The 11,504-nt window shown below is 36.3% G+C and overlaps 1 pseudogene across 1 annotated transcript; it reads right to left on the reverse strand.

The window, feature by feature from the left end:
- Positions 1-2,053: 2,053 nt before the first annotated feature.
- Positions 2,054-9,914, reverse strand: LOC149215211 (plant cysteine oxidase 4-like; annotated as a pseudogene). Its single transcript, XR_016251015.1, has 6 exons — positions 9,186-9,914; positions 7,630-7,740; positions 3,781-3,959; positions 3,407-3,563; positions 3,050-3,253; positions 2,054-2,589 (listed from the first exon to the last, which is right to left on the reverse strand). The product of XR_016251015.1 is annotated as a plant cysteine oxidase 4-like (transcript).
- Between the last annotated feature and the right edge of the window lie 1,590 nt (positions 9,915-11,504).

The following is an 11,504-nucleotide window of genomic DNA, read 5'->3' on the forward strand; positions in this document are numbered from 1 at the left end:
TGGACTCCAATTGCCACAATGAAAGATACACCAACTAAAAGGATAGAGGTATCTACACATTGAACCAACATGACCATTATGCAAGAAAGGATCAAGATAAAATCTTGATTTTTGTTCAATAAAGTACATTTGCCAAGGCAACTAGGTAGTGTCGTTTCAAAGCCAATTTTTATCAAAAATAAAATAAAAAGTCAAGATTGAATATTTTAGAAACAAAAACTAAGTCATGCTTTTGCAAGCCATCAATTTTATGATAATTTAGGAATAGGAATATGGATAGGTTTAGATATATGGCTTTTCATATGTTTAGTGTTCAATCCTCTTACAATTGCTTCATTATGGGGAATGTTCCATCAAGAAGGCAACCCAGGGAATTTTAAGAATTCTATTAAAAATGGGCAAACTAAGTGCCACTTGCAAAGCCAAGTCACAAAGGTGTGACATTGACAAGGAGAATGAGAACTTAATTAGTACAACTCCAAGCATGCAAAGTCCTACTGATAATTAGTGATTGTGTCTTGGCTAATGAATCTACCACTAGAGGAAAAGATGGACAGGACATCAAACACTATACTAAATAACAAAGTATACCTTGAAACTATTTTTGCACTATTGACAATACAGGGGTGTGATTGGAAGATTAGATGAAGATTAAAATGATGCTGAGTTGATCACCTTGTTGAGATGATGTCGTTGAAAGGTCGGATGGAGATAAATATGATCATGCTAATAAGTTGATGCTTCAACATTTTTTGGACTTTCCAAAACATTTTTAGATGTGCACATTAGTTTTAAAAATAATTCACTTCAACATAATAGATACATATTATGTCTATAAAATTGAGGAAAAAAAGAGTTATTTGTGTTTACCTCTGCTTCAAGGAATGATTCTTATTCTCTTCACCCAAGCTTCAATTCCCACAAGTAACATGAAAATCATTGTTATAATGACTTTCAAATCTTCTTGTCGAGTCTGAGCAGTGCCTCCACTTACCAAAACGTATATATTCCCCATATAAAATATAAAGATTTCTTACTAAAAATATTTTTTATGTAATATTCACAGAAGTGAACATGTAAACTATGTTTTAAATCTTTATAACAAAAATCATTCGCACTAGAATAGGAATAATATTCCAAATAATGAGATTTTCTACGTTCCATATTTCGAGAGGCAGTGAACATGAATATGTATAGGCTGTGAACATGTACACTACATCTTGATGAGATAATTGATAGTTGTTTAGAAGAAAGGATAAACATTATGCAAACTAAATATGAATATGTATAGGCGTTGAACATGTAGCTCCATCTTGATGAGATAAATGATAGCTGTTTAGAAGAAAGGATAAACATTATACAAACTTTTAAAGATGAGACTCATCTTAAACTTATTCAACTTATTCATGAGGTGCATAAAACTTGCCTTGAAAACTGCAACATGATACTCTTCCAATTATGCAGCTAAGTCAAAATATCACTCTCCTTAAATTGCGGTCTTTAAGTATATAGCGTAGTAAATATTCATGCAACTAAAAGCTATTTACAAACATCCAATAGAAAATTATAAAAATTATATACAGTAGAAATTCAATGGAAATAACTAAGTAATTTTCAAAAGTTGCATTCTAATTACTGTGAAAAAACAAATTTTCACATGTAATGTTTGATAGCAACTTCCTTTTCTTGTCATGGCTCTATGTTTGAGGTATAATTTATTAATTAAAAATAACACCAATCACAAACTATTTACATGATGCACAACAAAAAACTATTGGCATACCCTAAAAACTACTTCCGTCTCTCAGTCTAATTATATTTGAAAGAACATTTCCAAGGAAGAAATGGTTGTTTCAGAATTGTTTCTAGCAGACTGTTTTGTTTTAGTCCATGATTCCAATTCCTGCTCTCGTAGGGTCCTATTGAACTTTCCCAGACGGAAAAAGCATATTCAAATTAATTTACAGTTCAGCAACATGATGCATCTCTTTAACGCTCACAATGCAAATACTTCAAAGCAGCCACAACTGAACAGAATGCTGTGAAACACTCATGATCTCAGTAAGTAAACTTTCTCAATTATCTGAAGAACTATTTGTGTTCTACTAGCAAAAGAGAGCCATTGATGTGCTTCTGCAACCATAACATAATCCAATTTGAGCAAGAGACAACACGAGCATCAACCGTTGTTTTGCAATAATTTCTAATTACAATTATCAACGGCTGAAAAATACCTCATATCTATAAATGTTCTATATTAACATACAGAACCACTTAGAATTCTATAAGAGAAGCAAAATGTCTCCCAGCAGCCTAATGAACACAAGTCGCCTGTGTTGAGGACTTCAGGACTTGCAAGCAGAATTTTCTTCAATGGACTGAAAAACAATCCATTGATATGAAGAGATTTGAACCATATATCCTCTTCCAAGCACAAATAATACCTCAAAGGGAGCAGCATTATAGAATCACCGAGCCTCTATTTTTGGGCCCAGATATTTCCCCCTCTAATAAAAAATTCATCTGGCGTCTCGATCTCCTCCAACCACGTATAATTTTGATCATCATTGGATTGTGTATTACCATTTTCTGAAAAGCACGAAATATATAGTGAGCGGTGTCAACCTTGGTCACTGTAACCCAACTTTTAAGCAAAATCATTGAAATTCAGCAGACATCACGAACCAACATAGATTTCCTTATGTTTGACAAATGTATTTGATTCAATTGAAATCGAATAAGGTTTGAACCTGTTTGCCAGATAAATTTAATTACATTTGAATTCATTCATAAATGTCAAATATTATTCGTTAGTGCCTCGAATTTTGAATTATACATCTTCCAAAACTTAATCGCATATTTTATCCTCACTTTTGCACTCGTGATATTTTTCGAAATACCATGTCACAGAATTTAAACCTTAATAAAATCTCGAACCAAGCGACTTAGGTGTCAGCTAATACAGCATTTTGACCTGAACATATATCCATGATATATCAAAGAAAAATCATGCAACATCCAAAAGGATTAGAGAAAGGACTTGAATTACCAGGAAGCCCCGAGCAAGGATGGGCACGATAATAAGTGCAATGTCGGCCATCCTTCTCTGAATAAGGAGGAGCAAGGACATCAAGTACAGCACATGATGTCACTGCTGTCAAAGAATGTATGTTACCTCCAGTTGTTGGGGAGAGTACAGAAGATTCACAAGGTGCTTTATATATTGTGTTGACCTTTGTTTTTGCTAGCTTCGCTGCATGAGAAAACAGAAGTAATAAAAGGCCATTATTTCTCATAGTGAAAATATAACTACACGAATGTTTTTGCGGACAAAACCATGCATCTCATAAAGCAAACCCGAAAGACAGAGTCTAAGTACCCAAAGAGTAGCAAGAATAGCGCTCACCCTGTGGTGGGCAGCAACTTATTTCCACATCTGTGGGATTAACACAATCATAAGATTTTAAATGCATTGAACCATAAAGAAGCTTGCTCAAGACAGTCATTCCAGGATGATTGTGAAGTGGAAGAACAGCTGATGGTGGCATACAAAAAATACCTATCTGTTGATGAAACAACATACCAAACTCAGCTACTAGAAAATTAACAAACAAATCAGAAAAGTATCCTCTAAACATTCAGAATGATAATCCTGCATTGCTCGACATGTAATGTCAGAGCCTAATCAGTCACTTGTAATGGCTAAGAAATAAAAGGAGATAAATGAATAATGTGCATCTGAAAATAGGTCACGATAGTGCTACACATTTACTTACGCACCGAAAAGCTATCACATTGATAAACATGCACGTATGTGATGGGTGGTGCAAATCCAAATCCAGCTCTTTTACTGCCCGAGCATTGGCCCTTTCGCATATTTGCTCGTCCAACAAGGTCATTGCCAGAATCCGGTATTGACACAACTTCTTTAAGTCCCACGTCTGCAGGTTTAATCGTATCTGGACGCAAAAATGACATTAGTCAAAAGTCAATACACCCATTTTCATGCCTATGAACAAAACCATACAATCGCACCACACAATGCACAACAATACATATAAGCATCACTAAACTAGATTGATAATAATTAGCAAGCAATAAAGCATTTTTGCGAAATATTCAATAAATTGAGATATATAATTGGCATAAAATAATATCAAAATAGTCTTGCTTTTCACTCCCATGGAACTTATGATGAATCATGTGCCCCAATAATACCAACGGAACAGAAGATATCCAAATGCCCTGTATTCAACCATTGCATGGAATAAAAATGCATGTATGCTCAATATCAATATAGCTGCTAACATCAGCAACAAAATGCTCGAAAACAGAAAAAACATCATCTCATAGACATGCAACCTTCCACCAAGAATGCAACAGGGCCTTGGTTCATTGGTGAGGTTGAAGGAATACTGAACAGACTATCAGGGTTCAATTCTCACTGTGGTTTTTCAACCAAACTGGCATATTTCAAACAAGGAATGAAACTGGGAGCAAGTCCTGAACGATTTTGGCAGAATAGATACCCCTCTGACCCAGCACAGAAGCCAAATACAGCTCATGTTATGCACCACAGCTCCCTAGCCCCTTACCTCTAAACTAAAATAACTCAAATAACTCATGTTATGCACCACACCTTACCTCTAAAAGCCAAAGTAGCTCATATTATGAACCACAGCTCCCTACCTCGGGGAACGTTTCTCAAAGCAAGTTCCCATAAAGTCAAACATAAAAATGCCTTAAAACTTCCACCCAGAAAACAGAAAATGCCTTGAAACTTCCACCCAGAAAACAGAGTTAAAACGAACATTCACAATGATTACAAATGATAACCAAGTCAGTCTATTGTATAATCTGGTTATATAAGATCAACATCTAGTCAACCTGACCTAAAATAACAGGGCCGGCATCTAATTCAATTTATATACAATTATATAGAAAAGCTTGAGCTGGCGGGTCTCCCATAAAATTGCGGAGTAGAGCAATGACCTTCATCCTATATCTAACAAGAATTGTAGAGGTAATTGAATCTTTTAATCTTAAAACAGGGCAAAGCTCTAGTTAGCAACCAGAAACACTCTAAACAGTCTCCTATATGTGGTAGTCTTGTAGATTCACATTACAAGAAGGAAAGGAAAAAGGATAATAAAGTCGCATGTCCACATACAAGCAATAAGGTCAAAGTCAAAGATAAAATTCCACACATGTTGCAATAACACTATGTTGCATGGGTTCCCGAACCCGGGGTGGGGTTCTCGAACCCGTCCCGGATTCTCGTCCCCAAGTACCAGATTCGGGTTTGGGTGCTTCTGAGAAGAACCCATAAGAACCAGGTTCTTCTATGAAGAACCGGGTTCTTCATTAAAAAAAATTGGGTTCTTTTGTCTTGACAAGTACGGAGAACCCTGATGATGGGTACTTGGAACCCCAAAATCAGGTTCTTTTGGGTTCTTTGGGGTGCATTTTAGTTTTTATTTTTTAGTTTTTAATTAATTTAATGGGCTTCCCCTAATATTCTAGGTAGTTAGTTCTTCATCTTGCGAGAGGAATTGGAGTACTTATGCCTTTATCCATTTAGTAGAGAGAAATATGTTGGGCTCAAAGAAGGCAGAGAACTTAGTGTGCGTTCATAGCACACTTCGTCCCATATCTCGAAAAGACCCTGGATATAAGGAGGGTCCTTTCAAGAGATAGGACCGATATACAAATAATGCTATGTGTGTGGGCGAGGAGATACAACTAGATGGCCTTATTGCGCTACCTCCAGCTGCTATGGATGAGCAAGAGACTCAAGATGAGAGTGATCCCTACCTGGAGAGCATGTTAACTGAAGATCTGAGTGATGCTGATGACATGGCTTGAGGAAGCCATTGTTCACTATTAGATATTTTTATTTTAGTATTTTAAATGTTTGGAGATGTCTTAAGACAAATTTTCAATGTAGTATGACAATGGACATATATCATGATTCTTATTAATATGTAAACTCCAATTTGCACTTAATATCAAACTAGAAATTTTGAAATTTCATTGTGAATGTTTAATGTTCGATGATGTGCATGTTTAAATATTTAACGTTTAAATCATAAATATTTTAGTTTTCTTGTTTAAAGTTGAAAATATGCAAATTCATATATATTATAATGTACAAAATATAATATTTATATATTATATATATAAATTATAATATACCCCCGACGAACCCACGCACCCTGTTTCAAACAATGACGTACCCGTTCCCGTCCCCGCACCCGTCCCCGAACCCACGTTTCCTGGCAACATAACAATAACAATATATTATAATCATTACCAGCACAAAAGCCAAATATTGCTCATGTTATGCACCAAAGCCCCTTACCTCTAAGCCAAAATAGCTCATGTTATGCACCACAGCTCCCTAGCCCCTTACCTCTAAAAGCCAAAATAGCTCATATTATGAACCACAGCTCCCTACCTCGGGAATGTTTCTCAAAGCAAGTTCCCATAAACTCAAACATAAAAATGCCTAAAAACTTCCACCCAGAAAACAGAGTTAAGACGAACATTCACAATGATTACAAATGCTAACCAAGTCAGTCTATTGTAGAATCGATCTGGTTATATCAGATCAACATCTAGTCAGCCTGACCTAAAATAACAAATTTCAGTCCCAATTGAGCCGGCATCTAATTCAATTTATGTACAAGAAAAGCTTGAGCTGGTGGTTCTCCCATAAAATTGCGGAGTAGAACAATGACCTTCATCCTATATCTAACAAGAATTGTAGTCGTAATTGAATCTTTTAATCTTAAAAGAGGGCAAAACTCTGGTTAGCAACCAGAAATACTCTAAAGAGTCTCCTATACGTTGCAGTCTTGTAGATTCACATTAAAAGAAGGTCTCCTATACGTTGTAGTCTTGTAGATTCACATTAAAAGAAGGAAAGGAAAAAGGATAATAAAGTCGCATGTCCACATACAGGCAGTAAGGGTCAAAGTCAAAGATCAAATTCCACACATGTTGCAACAACAATATATTATAATCATTACCACAATCTCTGACCCAAACAATTCATCCAAACCATGCACAATGAAGGTCCCAGACAAACTAGTAAAGTCTTTGAGCCCAGCAAACCTCGGAAGTTCAACTTCCGTGGACTTATCAAGTAGCAGATGTGGAGCAGAGCAAAACCAGCAACCCAACAAATCAGTATTACCAGTGCCTTTAAATTCTTGTACCACATAGGGGCAAGATTCTCTTTCACTCAGGAGTTTTACAAAAGGAAAGACATTCTAGATGGCCACGGAGTATAAAGAAAAAATACAGATAGCAGAGAGCACTGGAGATGGAGAATTAAAAATGTATTACCACTGTGTTTGGACACTCAACTGCATAAAGACAATACAAAGAATCTCTCCCACTCAAGCGGCTAAAGAAGGGAATGCAGTCTAGATGGCATTGTAGTACAGAAGATGACTTTGGAAACGAGAATTGAATCCTGCAGAATCTTTACTTTCATAAACAACAATTAACCCCAACCAAGAGGTAAAGGCATGAGTTGTATAGCACCAATGCAAAATGCAATTGAAAACTGGGTAAGAAAAATTTCAATCGTGCGGAATGTTTATCCTTACAAACAACACAAACCCCAACACAGAAGCATGGCTCGCCTTGATTCTCTTTTAATGAAATCTGCAAACTTCTCTGTCTCCAATTCAACCATACCGGGTACAAAACCGCAAGACTCGGTTTCAAGACCTGAAAGTTGTCAGGCAAACATTAATCTTTTAAGAAATTCCCAGCATTTATTACTCACACACCATCCAAGCGATACAGAAAAGAGATTTCAAACAGGATAAAGGCCCACGTTCTACACATAGTGTGTGAAAGGTTGCCTACTAAGATGACAGTCTTATGGAAAAGCTTATAAAGGAAATTGGAATCTTAATTCTGGACGCAAGCAGGGGCTGTGCATCACATAATACAAAATTTTATGCACTTATTGTCCACTAAAGGGTTAGCAAATGACTTTGAACGGGCAAAGCTCAGGGCCAAATTTTAACTCCGTGCCTATTACCCAACCACGTTCTCAATGGGGTGAACGCGCAGAGTTATGTTTCAACCCTGACCTTGCCAGCTCAAAATCATATTCTATTGCCTGATCCTCATGATCGCCCTAGTTAACAATACGTGCACCTAGCAGCCACAAAATATGAGCAAATTGACCTTGAGCTGGCAAAGCTTAGGGCTTAAACATAGAGCCAATGAAAAATCAGCAAATTGAGATTGAATTGGCAAAGCTCAGAGTTCATACCTCCGTGGTTATTACCCAATCAAGATCTCACCGTGGCTTGGACGAGTCGAAATTGATCTTCAGCTGGCAAAAGCTCGGAGCTTAAACATAGATCCGTGCGTTCTCCCCATCGCTAGTTGGGCACCCATCACAGTATTACTCTAGCCAATTAAACTTAACTACTTAACTACACCGTTCTGATGGGCTAAAACAGGGGAAGGATGGAATCACCGGACAAAGCTTAAATATAGGTTTTCCCCGGAGATCACTCATTCCAGAATTGTTGTAGCCCAAGACCCCAAGCACACCTTAACTACAGAGTTCCGATGGACTTAATAAGGGGGGAGAACGGATTTATTAGGAAACGCTTCCATACAATTGACTTCCACGTGGCATAGGAGATCATACGAATAAAAGAGAATACAAGCCACGACTATTCATAACCTGGAGCTTTATCAGGATAAGCAGCTATAAGATAGCATTGCAAATAACTGCAGTGAGACAAATAAAGACATGAAAACTGTCGGACATATGCACAAGTGCACAGACTTATAAAGAGTGAAAAAATTGAGTACGGCTCTGCTATGCACCTTGAGATTAGAAAGTTCAAGGTCGCATATCTCGAGTTCCAATATTTCATATGTCGGCCATTTGTCTGAACTCGAAATACGCAACCTCCGGGGTTTATGTCACGTCCGGGTTTAGACAGGTCTGTGCTAGTGTCCACATATTCAATGCACCCATACTACACCGGCACACGCCTAGAGTTAGTGAATCGCCCACATAGCTTCTCGCAGTGCAAGAAGGCTTGCACAATAAATTAAAATAACCCTACACCATTTTTAGGGTTCTAAGTTCCGAGATCCTTTACGTTAGCAGAAAATCAAACCCCAAGAAAAACACAACTTACCTAAGAAAGACCGCAGATTTTCAATCGCCTCCGGTGAAGCCACCGGCCCTGGAGGCGAAAACGTCTCAACGCAGAGCTCATAAAGCCTCTGAACCGCACTCTTCTTATTATTATTATTACTATTATTCAAACCCTTAACGGCCGAGGGTTTCCTGTTCCGTTCAAACCCTTGTGTGGGTTCGCCATTTTCTGCAGACTTTATCCGTCTCGGCATCGATGCTCCTTCCCGCGACCCTTAAATCTTAACATAATAGTCCTTGACACTTAAGTCCATTCAGGGCTTAACCATCGCCCTTCAATTCTGTTTTCTCTCCAAATAAATCAAAACAATGTCCCAGCACGAGAATTCCTGCGCTCAACGCCCTTTTTATGGACTCTACCTTTTTAGTTGACAGAAAACACGCAATTCTCAGCCTGAGTGGAGCTCATACTCGTGGTACATCTTCTAAGCCAATACTGAAGTGCACTGAGAATCGGGCTAATTGCGGTGAACTCGCAGCAAAACCTCGGCCCAACCAATTACAATCTGAGAGTATATATACTCTATATCTCCGGTCAAGCTTGAAAAGCGTAGGGCGATATTAAATGTATATACTACACTCTCCAAATCTGCGAGTACTGATTGTTAGGTAAAGTCCACGCAATTGCGAAAAGTACTCAGTTCGCTCACGGAGGTGGTGGCGGAACGAGAAGAATGCAGATTTTCAATGGTCGTGGATGGGTCATGGAGAGGGATGTTGAAAGGCTTTACCTGATGAAATTTGGTGATGGTGATGAATAATCGAGATTTTGATAATAAAACTTTATAAACCTGATATATAGATTTTGGTCCCATCTTAATTTATGTATTTCATATTTGTAATTGTAGTAAAAAATCGAAGTTGCAATTTTAAAAAAATTACGTCCAAAACTGTGATGGAATTTTAAAAATTAATATAATGTTTTGATGTAGTTAATTTGGAGTCATTAAGTTTAGTAAGTTTCAGTATGAGTAGATGTTTGGAACTAGTCAATTTGTTGAGGATAATGATGAAGAAGAAAATCTCAATAGTTGATTGGAAAAGTCAACTCAAAATTGTTAAAAGTGATGAATTTAAAAGAATTATATTAAAATAGTATGAATTATAAAAAAAATTGTTAAGTATGATGAATTTAAAAGAATTATATTAAAATAGTATGAATTATAAAAAAAATTGTTAAGTATGATGAATTTAGAAAAACTTATATCAAAGTATTATGAATCGCAAAAGTTTGAAGTCATGAATAATATAATGTTATTAAATTATTTTTGTGTTTCAATTAAAAATGTAAATGGTAAGGGAGTTCTCAAGTGTGATTTTTTGGAGTTTTTGGTGGATTTCTAATTGGAATGGGCAAAAAAATTTGATGGTGAAATCTTGATTTGTGTTGTATACACTAGTTTTTTAATTGTCTAGATAGATTCAACACCCTAAAAAATTTCTAGGGTATTTCGATTGTGCAAAGTTCGCTCATCAAACTTGTGATTTCAGTGAATCATTGTGGGATTCTAGACAAATTAGATTGGAAAATAAACAGAAAACTTTTTTAAAAATCACACTTAAAAATAACTCTAATAATAACCAACATAAATTGTTTGTGTAGTTCACTCATATTCCCATAATAATGACATAATAGCTAATGCGCTCTACAGCCCAATATGGGGTAGATCTCACGTAAAAACGTAAATGTAAATAACTCTAATAATAACCAACATAAATTGTTTGTGTAGTTCACTCATATGGGGTAGATCTCACGTAAAAACGTAAATGTAAATAACTCTAATAATAACCAACATAAATTGTTTGTGTAGTTCACTCATATTCCCATAATAATGACATAATAGCTAATGCAGTTGCACCAGAGGCGCTCTACAGCCCAATATGGGGTAGATCTCACGTAAAAACGTAAATGTAAATAACTCTAATAATAACCAACATAAATTGTTTGTGTAGTTCACTTATATGGGGTAGATCTCACGTAAAAACGTAAATGTAAATAACTCTAATAATAACCAACATAAATTGTTTGTGTAGTTCACTCATATTCCCAAATTGTTTGTGTAGTTCACTCATATTCCCATAATAATGACATAATAGCTAATGCAGTTTGCACCAGAGGCGCTCTACAGCACAATATGGGGTAGATCTCACGTAAAAACATAAACATGTAAATGTAAAGTTAAATGTTCAGGATCTCACGTAAAAACGTAAACATGTAAATGTAAAGTTAAATGTAAACCTGAACGTAATGTTTAACATTTAACATTTTTAATTTAATTTCAGCCCTATTTAAAAATCA

Source organism: Pinus tabuliformis, chromosome 1_1 (assembly GCF_031772625.1).
Source record: "Pinus tabuliformis cultivar Carrire ecotype Pingquan chromosome 1_1, CPIR1, whole genome shotgun sequence".
Classification (NCBI taxonomy): domain Eukaryota; kingdom Viridiplantae; phylum Streptophyta; class Pinopsida; order Pinales; family Pinaceae; genus Pinus; species Pinus tabuliformis.